At 33.7% G+C, this 11,979-nt stretch overlaps 1 long non-coding RNA gene across 2 annotated transcripts; it reads left to right on the top strand.

The window, feature by feature from the left end:
- Positions 1-3,827: 3,827 nt before the first annotated feature.
- LOC136030546 (uncharacterized) lies at positions 3,828-11,018 on the top strand. 2 transcript variants are annotated; one of them, XR_010618336.1, is made up of 3 exons: positions 3,828-3,947; positions 5,366-5,497; positions 7,621-7,776. It is a non-coding gene; the product is annotated as an uncharacterized LOC136030546 (long non-coding RNA). The 2 variants fall into 2 exon arrangements; XR_010618334.1 differs by having other exon boundaries at positions 3,829-3,938; positions 7,621-11,018.
- Positions 11,019-11,979: the final 961 nt, after the last annotated feature.

Raw genomic sequence — 11,979 nt, 5'->3', positions numbered from 1 at the left:
TAGGGAATCTCATAAATTCTTACGGAATGTGCAAGGACCTTCTGGAAAACACCAGAGTTCTGTTGTTCAATCTCAGAAAACCGTTCCATTGTCTTAGTTGAAGTTTTAGTTGTGATTTTTCTGATGGTCAGCTAGTTTTTTGTGATCAGTAGGTAATAGATCATGTGCTCATTAAGTCACGTTTGGCGTTAAGTAGATTTATCTATTACATTCACCACGAAAGCTTTCTAACTATTCTTTTGATTAGCGGATCTGAGCTATGCCTTCTCTTTTTTACACGTTTTACTTGATTTGGTATCCCTACTACATTCCCTAGGATGTAGACAGTTCCAATTAAATAGACGGGGGCCATTTTAAAAAGAAAAAGTAAAAATATGTACCAATGATTTCAGGGTTTTCCGTTTATGCTCAATGTTACAATTTATAGAATACTAACACTATTCTCTTCTGTTAGTATATTATTTAAAATTGTGTCTCTTAGTAACGCGATCACAAGTAGCGTATCCTGGATCTCCTTAGACAGTTTCAATGAGTTTACCTATGTAAGAGAAAGAATATGGCGTTCATTTTAAAGGGTCAGAGATGTGTAATGACCCAATTATTTCTGGCTCTTCTTTTGATCAATTCAATTTTGATTAATGCTGTAAATTAGGCCGTTTTACACAGGTTTTACTTGATTTGGTATCTCTACTACATCCTCCTGGGATGTAGACGGTTCCTAAGTTTCTTTGACAGTTCCGACAGGGGCCATTTTGAAAAGAAAAAGTCAAAATATGTACTAATGATTTCCGGATTTTTTGTTCAAGAAAGAGAGAGTATGGCATTCATTTTAAAAGCTCAAGGATGTGCACTGACCCAATTATTTCCAAACTTTTTATTTATGCCCTATGTTGTAATGGATTGGATATTAGTACTATCCTTTTCTGTAATATATTTAAAATTTAATTAAATTAATTAAGTCTATAATTGAAAATTGTGGCCCCTGTTAAGGTAAATGACAGCTGGCATGATTCAATTAATTCTTGAACTATCTACTGACATTTGGCATAAATCGCGACAGGTTGGCCATTATAGTGGAGAGGAGCTAGGGGGTTTTTAATGGGGGTCGGTTTGGTCTAAAACGCGAAAAAGTATGCTTTTTAGATTAACACTCAAATGTGGGCGTTTTTGTGGCACTTAGTATCTACCAAGTGACATGTAGCGATCGCAAATTCTGTTGGTCTGTCTGTCCCGGTTTTGCTAGTTTAGGCACTTCCAGGTAAGCTCGGACGATGAAATTTGGCAGGCGTATCAGGAACCAGACCAGATTAAATTAAAAATTGTCTTTGCCCGATTCGACCATCTGGGGGGGGGGCGGTTAAATCGAAAAAAAATAGACTGACGAACGGGTGATGGGATCTTAATGAAATTTTATGTTTGGAAGGATATCGTGTCTCAGAGCTCTTATTTTAAATCCCGACCGGATCTGGTGACTTTTGAGGGGGGGGGGCTAAAATCTCGGAAAAACACTTAGAGTGGTGGGATCGGGATGAAACTTAGTGGGAAAAATAAGCAGAAGTCCTAGATACGTGATTGACATAATCGGATCGGATCCGCTCTATTTAGGGGATTTTTTTAATTCTGAATAATTAAAAAAACGAGATATTTTTAACTTACGAAGGAGTGATCGGATCTTAATGAAGTTTCATATTTAGAAGGACTTCGTAACTCAGATCTCTTAACTGAAATCCCGACCGGATCCAGAGTCATTGGGGGGTGGGGGCGGGGGGGAACCGGAAATCTTGGAAAACACTTAAATCGGAGAGATCAGGATGAAACTTGGTGGGAAGAATAGGAAAAAGTCCAAGATACGTGACTGACATACCTGGACCGGATCCGGTGACATTGGGGGGAGTTGGGGGGGGACCTAAAATCTTGGCAAACGCTTAGAGTGGAGTGATCGGGATTAAACTTAACTTGGTGGAAAAAATAAGCAGAAGTCCTAGATACGTGATTAACATAGCCGGAACGAATCCGCTCTATTTGGGGGAGTTGGGGGGGGGGTTAATTCTGACAAATTAGAAAAAATGAGGTATTTTTAACTTGCGAAAGAGTGATTAGATCTTAATGAAATTTCATATTTAGAAGGACCTCGTAACTCAGATCCTTTATTTTAAATCCCGACCGTATCCAGCGTCAACATGTCCAAGATACTTGACTGACCTAACCATACCGGATCCGCTCTCTTTGTTGGAGTTGGCGGGGGGGGATAATTGGGAAAAATGAGGTATTTGTAACTGACGAACGGGTAATCAGATTTTAATAAATTTTGAAATTTAGAAGGATCTTGTGCTTTAGAGCTCTTATTTTAAATTCAGGTCAGATCCGGTGACATTGGGGGGAGTTGGATGGGTAAACCGAAATTCTTGGAAAACGTGAAAATTGAGGTATCTTTATCTTATGAATGGGGGATCGGATCTTAATAAAACTTGATATATAGAAGTATCTTATGTCTCAGATGCTCCATTTCAATTCGAATCGGACCCGGGAACATAGGGGGTTGGAGAAGGGAAAACAGAAATCTTGGAAAACGCTTAGAGTGGAAAGGATTGTACTTGATAAGAAGAATAAGCACAAGTTATAGATACGTGATTGACATAATTGGAACAGATCTGTTCTCTTTGTAGAAGCTGGGGGGGGGGTGTTGATTTGGAAAAATTTGAAAAATTGAGGTATTTTTAACTTAAGACGGGTGACCATATCTTGATGAAATTTGATATTTAGAAGGAAATCATGTCTCAGAGCTCTTGTTTCAAGTCCCGACCAGATCTGTTGACATTGGGTGGAGTTGGAGGGGGAACCCGGAAATCTTGGAAAACGCTTAGAGTGGAGATATCAGGATGAAACTTGGTGGGTAGAATCTGCAAATGTCGTAGATACGTGATTGACGTAACCGTACTGGATCCGCTCTGTTTGAGGGAGTTAGGGGGTGGGGTTCAGTGCTTTGACGATTTTAGTGCGCCTGGACGTGCTAGGACGATGAAAATTGGTAGGCGTGTCAGTGAGCTGCGCAAATTGACTTGATAAAGTCGTTTTCCCCGATTAGACCATCAGGGGGGGCGAAGGGAGAGGAGAAATTAGAAAAAATGAGATATTTATAACTTACGAGTTTGTGATCGTATCTTAATGAATTCTGATATTTAGAAGGACCTAGTGACTCAGAGCTCCTATTTTAGATCCCGACCGGCATTAAGCCACTGATTTTCCTTTTAAATCAATCTGTTGATTCTTAGAGTTTTGCTAGAGCTCATACCATATGAGCTCTTGGCTCTTCCGGCCTCGTCACAAGTGCCATATGAGCTGTATAGCGCTTTATATATATATATATATATATATATATATATATATATATATATATATATATATATATATATATATATTAATGTTCAAGGAACACGATTGAATGGTCTCGTTTACTGGTCGTTTTTAACGGACAAAAATTTAACGTCTTCTTTCAGAACTTAAGTATAAATTGATAAAGTTAAAATTAAAATACTATCCCTATTTGAAAATTAAGTTGACTGAAAATACAAAAAAAGTATGCTCCTTTCCATTAATTGTTGTAGACATGCCTTTCTATGATCGGGGTGGAAAAAATGAAATTGTCTTATTTGGTGCACACCAGGAAAATCAATTTCACTGTATAAAAAAGGATACATTTTTTAACTGATGAAAAACAATTTTAGGTGTATTGGTTGAGAACTTCGGAAGTAAAAAAAAATCGATCTTATTTTGATACATTTATTATATTTGAAGTTTGAATTTTTTGAATTTATTTTGAATTTTTTTAGGTGATGAAAAGTCCAGCTCCTCGGAAAGTCGACGGTCATCGAAACGTGCTCGACCTTCAGCTGTTGAGTTGCCGCCATTGACAGACGATGAGTTTGAGGAACTGCTTGGTAAGTCAGGTGTGTTCATTTTAAGTGATTACCTTTATTCAGTTTAAGGTTACCTTCAAACCCATTAAGTTATATCTTTTGTTGCTCTAAATCCGTGGGACAAGAGTAATAGTACCGAGTTTGTTTAACACTCGGACCTTGTACCGCTGCTGTTTGAGTGCATTACAAGTAATCGCTAATTTATTTTGAAATATTTTTACATGCTCAGTAGGAACGTCTCATATAAGTAGTTCAGGTCAACCATAAATTAGGACGTTGCCATAGTTATTAAGTAACCTTTTGGACTTACTCCTTAAACCCCCTCTAGGGGGCATGCGATACCCCCTCTACCACACCTAGTTTATATAATAATATTCACTTTATTACATCTGGTGGTTATAATATGATATCTATTTACTACAACATGCCATTTCGACAGCTTAAATGCACTTTTTTTTATTATTATTATTATTGTTATTATTATTATTATTTAGTTTGACACCCCATAAGACCTGACATAATATCCTTACCTGTTCCTGAGATATTGAACAAGCGTCCCATTTCCATTAAAAAATATGCTAGAAGAATAAAATGTATTAGTATATCCGCTGATGACGATCGCTGTATTTATGATGGAAATATCCAGTCTTCTGTATGTTTTCCTTGTCCAGTAAATGAACTTATTTAGACGTTTATTTGTTCGGGAAAAATGCTCAGATCAAATACAGAATAGAATGCAGGATATTCCCATAGGGCAAAAAAAAAACAATATAAATTGACAATAGCTAAAAATGAAAAAAAAAATCCAAATGAGCATTGATAAAATCTGTACAAAACCTAGAGGAACAAAAATAAACAGAGAAGGACCTTCAAACCAATTCAATAATCCTCTTGCCAATTTAATAAAGAAGTAGTTTTTATCATATAAAAGGGAATAAACTGCACTATTACCAAATAGAATATATATAGTTATATATATATATATATATATATATATATATATATATATATATATATATATATATATATATATATATATATATATATATAGTATTGAAATAATACTCTAAAATACTATATGCTTTACTCAATAGAGTGCTCCATCCATACTAGAGCAGAAATAAGGGGTGAAAGATCGGAATGATTTTGGGTTGAATGCTCTTGTGGCTCAACGCTGTATGTTTCATTAAACTTCAAAGGTAATTTCAGTAAACTGTTGTTTGGGAACGCTGCCATTTTGTTAGGTTTTTGTTTTGTTTTTCTATATGTTTTTTATGATACTGAGGGGTTTTTTGGTTAATATTTGAGTAATTATGTTCGTCACAGAGATATTTTATGTTCTTGTTTTATTGTTTTCCCCTTTATATACGAATAGGAACTTGTTGTCATATATTGGTAGATGATGACTGACAGAAGTCAATAATATTACTTCATATTTATCTTTCAAGGTGATTCTCCAGACGACGAGAACGGGTCAGAGAGTGAAGGTGAAAAGAAGAAGAAAAAGAAAAAGAGCAAGAAGAAGAAATCCAAAGAAGAAAAAGCAGCCAAAAAGGAAAAGAAATTGAAAAAAGAAAAAGGTAACGATTTTGTTACCCACTCTTTGGGCGTTCAGTTATTTATTTGTCGTATTGTTTTTGATTATTTGGTATAACAGGTCTTTTTAAGTTTTGGGGAAACATACATTTTCTTTCAAATAAAATTCTTTGATTATGAGAAGGATTTTTTTTTTAATGAAACTGAATTGATACTAAAACTTAAACCGAGGAGAAATTATCCAATATACAAGCCCCCCCCCCCCTCCCCGAACCTCTTACATTCTCATTAAAATTTAACATGTGCTTTGCTGAAAGTATTACAAATTTAGCAAGTTGATTATTACTTAGTGTTTTATTCTGAAATTGCTGTTAAAAACAATTTGTATTAAAAATGTATTGTTCAAAGTAAATACTACTAAATCAGCCTAGGCATATTTTATGCTACTACTATTACTAACAACTCACCGCAGCACAAAGCTCTCTCTTTACACCCTCCGAGGAAGTTCCTTTTTCCTTAAATCTTTTATGACATCCTCCCACCCCAACCATGGATGAGCTGCTTTCCGTTTTTCCCTTGACGGTTGGCCGAAAAGGACAATCTTTGGCAATCTGTTATCTTTCATCTGCAGAACGTGCCCTAATCATGTCAACCTTTCTCTTATCACAGCCCTAGGAAGGGGGTTGAACCGCACTTTTCTTACAGCTAACTATTCAGAATACGGTCAGTAAGCTGGATACCCAGAACAATCCGTAGACAATTTCTCTAGTAAACATTTGCTTCAGAACTGTATTTAACCACTGTCATCGCTGTTGCTTCCAATATTCTAATCTTAGTTTGCGGGCTTATCATCTTATTCTTCTAAACTTCTTTCAACTGTGAAAAAGTAGAACTATTTTCTGTAAAATTTTTACTTTCCGCTACAATAATATATTCGGTTTTTAATATCGTATTCACGCTTATCCTAAATATCAGAGGAGCTACCGTTTCCTTTAATCCCTGTTATCTTTTAATTCCTTTTACTATCCTTATTATCCTTTAATTCCTATTATCCTAATTCCTTTAATCCTTTCTTGGTGGATCAAGAACAAAGAGCCTGTTTAAGTGTTAATGTTATCCCTAAGTTCGAGTCCGTAAGTGCATACCTTATGGCTTTAGACATTTCCCTCCTCTTCACAAGAAGCTCCATTGACTAATCCCCTACTATCAGCTGCATAACTATACAATATATGAACAATTTATTCAAAAATAAATAAACTTAGTGAAATGTTTCTTATCGTTTATAGTAACTGCTCTTTTGTGTAGACTGTAGATATGCCTAGGGACGAATGCGTCACCGCTGTCAGACACCCCGGGTAAACTTTTACTCATAGACTTTTTTATATTTTTCAACTGATAGTCTGAATTTTACTCGAAAATGTTCTGGGCTTATTCAAGCAAAATTGTAGTTTTGCGGTACAAAATGGAAGGATTCTGTACTTTGCTCTGGTGTGATTTCTTGTTTTTGAAAAAAGAAGTTGTTCAAATAAGTCCTCTTCCGATATTATAAGACCATTAGCTCAGTCTGATCATCCCGGGTAAAAAAAAAAATAAACACGAATCCCTGGTCATCCTTCTCTTGAGAATATTGGAGTTTCTTAATTCTTTTTAATAGCTTATTATGTAGATAACTCTGACATTGTGCATTTCATCATATGATTTTCACTGTTAATGGTATTATAATTTTGCTATTCAAAGGTCGAAGGAAATTTTATAAAAAAAAAACCGCTTCCTTTATTGATGCCGCTGTAGAAAAAATCAAAATCTAGAAGCCTCATTTTTTGTACCCTTCTGGATGGCCATATAGTAGTACGAGGTAAACACTTGGAATTCGTTACAGGTCCTATACAAATAAAGGTCTAACCTTGCTCTCCTTTTAGGTGTGATTTTGTATAAGTCTTATGTAAATTTAATTTCATGGCGTTATCTACGTTTTCATTAGAATCTTGTCATACAAAAGTAATAAGGGCATGTGCCCTATTGGTATCTCTGAACCATATTACGTACTATTGTGATCCTATTTTTTGTATTTATAATTTATGCACGGTTTATAGATCGGGGTATCTTATTTCTAGTTTTTTTTTTTTGTCATATCACTCATTTAATTTACTTTGCTATTATTGTTTAGAATCCTCGGAAAAGGGAGAAGAAGAAAAGGAAAAGACAGAGAAAGAAGAGGAGGAGCCACCAGCAAAGAAAGCAAAAGAAACGAAAAAATCTAAGAAAAGTAAAAAGTGAAATGAATTTGTGAGAATGTATGGAAATAAAAATTGTTGAAATAGAAGGCAGATATGTGAGATAAAATATAATCAGCGAAAATTAGGAAATAGAGAAATTTGTCAGAATGGAAATAGAAATCATTCAATTGTACAAACTGCCAGTGATTTTTCTCTAATATGGTTTTGGGATCTGTAATGTAAGTGTGCACACCCTATTGTATCTGTTTCTTTTTTCTTTTCTTTTTTTTGTACTTACCCCGGTTCAATTTTTTCTTTTTTTTAAGAACTCGATATTAATAGTATGAGAATGTTACAATCAATTTTCTTTTATATGATTAATATAAAGATTTATTATTATGTTGTTAGGATGGTAAGAGTCGTGTTGCAAGATAGTAAAATTTCTATTATTTCTGTTTACCGATATATAGGAACGACGATGCCATGAATGCTTTCCCGGCATCGAGGGGGGGGGGCTTTTCCAAAGAACAGTGTAATGTGTCCGATAAAAAAAGATCTTTAAACGTGTAAATAGGCAGTAATGTCCGACTTGTTTTTAAGTAGATCTAAAAGTAAAGGGGGGCAAATGCACAAGAGCCTATTCATCTGAGTGATGCTTTGTTTCTCAAGTTGCCCCTTCCCCCATATACACATCCTTGGATTCTCCTAAATGGCGCCAATATAAGTTTTTCTTCTTTTTATTAATTTTTTCTGTATGTAGGAATTGACTTTCGTCTGTCTTCTATGTACAAGCTTTATTAATGTGGGAATATTTTCATTTTAGTGAACATTCAATACAACTGGCGAATTTCTATGAGGTTTTTTTGGAAAATGATTCTTAAAAAGGCTTCGACTATATTCAATTTCTAAGATATGACTATCAGCCCGAAATTCACGAAATAATCAAGTGTTTAATGTTAACTCTTTTGATTTTGTCATATGTAGATATTACCTCATTTGTTCTTCAACACAGGTTTTACCAAAGTGGAATGATAGTAAAGATTTTCTGCTGTATGCCAATTTCATTGCTATAGTATTTGTCTCTATTTTTCCCGACAGCTTTCAGTAAACAAAAATTGTATCTGACATTTTCATTCTGATATAATTGCCAAAAAACGATCGCTACGCTTTTTCCAAATCTAGGATCTACAGGACAATTTATTATCAGTTAAATTTTTATCTTCAATATTCTTTTGATCCTCCCTTTGAGGATAGCTTTGCAATTGGCTCTAAGGAATTATCCACGAAGTGGGAAAATATCAGATACAACCATTAAGCGATGATATATTACCTATCTTTATCATGAATTTCATCTGCCCTTTTTCTTTACGGCATTCAGCTAAATTAATTTCAAGTTGTCTCTAGATTGTAGAAAAATATATTAGCTGTTCCAAAAGTATCCTAAGAAAGCTGTAAAGACTAGAAGTTATTGATTGAATTTTTTGTTTTCGAAATTGTGGTAAATCAGCAAAAAGACGGAAATTATTGAAATTTCTTTTTTCGGCATCATTATATAGAGTCGATTAATTAGGCCCAAATTTAAATAGCCAAAAAAATAACAAAAATAATTTTTTATATATTAGTAAATCAAAGCTTGACAATTTTTTCGGGGTACAAATTGGAAATGCCAAAAAACTAGGCTCTTTTTTGTACTTAAATTAATTAGAGCAGTGTGTTCCATCCAGTAATATGTGATTTACTTTCAATTTCAATTTACTTTTCAATTTCAATATTAATTCAATATGGTTGATCAATTAATTCAATGAAATTGATTACTTAAATCAGTGTTATTTTTTGTTGCCAAATATTGGTTATTCATTATAACCCTCAGTTTTATTACTAGACTAGTTGGCTCTCCTCTTTACTTTTGATTTTTAATTATTTATTATCAAGAACTGCTATTAGGATTCCCAGGAGGGGGGGGTTGGGGCAACATGCCGTTACCTCTTGTCACTCAAGACTCTCATTGGTTTTTACTATTTGATTATCGAATTTTCTGCTCGGGTACTAAAGTCCAGCGGTTAAAGCTAATCGTTAAGTTAGATCAGTAATAAAAGTTGTATTTTTGTGCTCTTTTTACTTATCTCGTAACTAATTGGATTAGTTTGATACATTTTTTGTAATGAAAGGGCTTGAAACGGGCCTAGCAATCATAGGTACCCGACGCGTATTATCTCTGACGCTGCTCCATATTCCTGTGTATTATTTGAGTAGCAATAGCTTAAGCTAACTCGTATTTTTTCTTTTTTTTTTTGTTCAGTTGTCTCATTTATATATTATGATTTACTTTGTTTTAAAATGCCCTTTTTTGTATTGGGTTGAACTCAGATTCAACTGTGTATGATCGGATCAGTTCAATAGAATGTTCAGCATACAGCCCAAGATTAGCATGAGAGTTGAACCTTTTTTGCCTCTTATATTTTGATTTTTTTTCGGGGGGGGAGGGAGATGATATTTTGTGTACTCTAATATCAGGTTTTATCGACGGTGCCTAGGTTTAAAACCTCGCAAAATATGGACTATCTTCTATTACTTAGGCCTCTTTAAGGACGGACTAGTTTGTTTTCTTTTCTTCGCGGGGGGGGGGGGTAATAAGTTTGATTTTTTTTTTACCAAAACTGGTAACAATCGTTGTCCATATTCAATGCTATTGCACACTCAACTTTGTTGAAAATTTGTGCTGTAAGATGCTTTGCTTGGATTTTCAAGTAAATCACAATTATAGAGCAGTTCAATTGGGAATTTTCGTTGTCCCTATTTTTAGCAAAAAAAAAAAATGATAAAAAACCTAAGACTAAATTTTTTGAGGCATTCTGTATAGCGAAACACAGTTGTAAGAGTATCAGTTAGAAAAAAAGAAAACTGTTCTGTATGTGTAAGAGTGGCGCCGTCGAAAAAAATTAGTAACTAGTTTAAAGAAACTATATTTTAAATAACTAGGATTTAAATTACTAGTTTAAAGAAACTGTATTACAGTTAAGAAACTGTAAATAAACTATGTTTTTCCATCGAAGAGTAAGATCACTCTTGTGTGTAGCAGAAAAATGAATATATTGTGTCGTATGAGTCTTACATATAGGCCTTAGTTCTGACTGTATTTTGCGTACCTAAAGTGAGACATCTTTTACTTTTGTATACTTTCGGCTTTACTAGTGTTTTGTGAATTTTTAGTTACTTTAGAGTAAGTTTTTCTTATGATTATGCCCTGATTTTTTGTTTGTTTCTTATGATGGTTTTTTTTCCTCGCCATTTTTCTTGTTTTGTAAAAAACACATTTCAGTGGTTGAATGGAATAAATAGTGTGGTGTAATTTTTTTCGTTTTTTTTTGTTATTGATTGGCCGTTATTAATATTGTATTAATAATTAACTTATAAATTATTACTTGAAAATTGAAAATTAACGATTTTCAAGTTGAGGTACAAGCTTGTAAATCTAGAAAATCAGTTTAAAGTTGTCAGAAAAATTATCATGGTTTTAGGTGTGACTGCAACTTGATAAAAGTTTAACCACGGACAGTAGTAACCTGAATTTTAAAAAGGCGTTTCGAAAAAGCAAAGCTAAAAAACGCCAAGAGATGAGAAATTACCATTTGACTCAGGATAGCAACTGTTGTTTCGGCTATTTTTAATGTTTATTTTATAGTTTATAATTATTTATATTTTATAGTTTATAGTTATATTATTTATAGTTTTTATAGTTTATTGCAAAAACAATTTGAAGTTTTTAAAAAGAGCATTAACACAACGGTGATGATCGAAATGAAAACTGTACCATTAGAATCACTGTTATTGCTTTGTTTGAGAATTACAGTCCCCCATCATAAATAAGGACAATCACTTCGTACGGGAAGCATTTTTTTTTTTTTTTTTTTTTTTTTTAATCAAGCGGGTTTTTCAAGTAACAAAAGATAATGTTAATAAATAAGCTAATAAATAAATATGTTTAATAATATTAAATTAATAAATAATATATAAATACGTTAATAATTGATAATAAAATAATTGCAGTGTTTACTGCAACCATGATAGACTTTTGAAAATAGCCTGAAAGTCCTAAAAAAAAAGGTATCGGAGCGGAATGTACACAAATGGAATTGCTATTGCCAAAAACTGGAAAGGAATCTTCTAAAAACCCCTGGCTTGAGCAGCAAGGAAAATCACTTTTATGGCTAGTAGGGGAGATTGTTGTACCTTTGATTTTTCGAAAAAATTGTTTTTACGGCAATTGTATTTCAATATGAAATGATCTATTAGATTCGTGACAAATTTCA

The sequence above is a fragment of the Artemia franciscana genome, chromosome 8, assembly GCF_032884065.1.
Source record: "Artemia franciscana chromosome 8, ASM3288406v1, whole genome shotgun sequence".
Taxonomy (NCBI): Eukaryota; Metazoa; Arthropoda; class Branchiopoda; order Anostraca; family Artemiidae; genus Artemia; species Artemia franciscana.
Note: the sequence above shows the minus strand (reverse complement) of the source record. Positions and strands in the feature narration are given on the sequence as shown.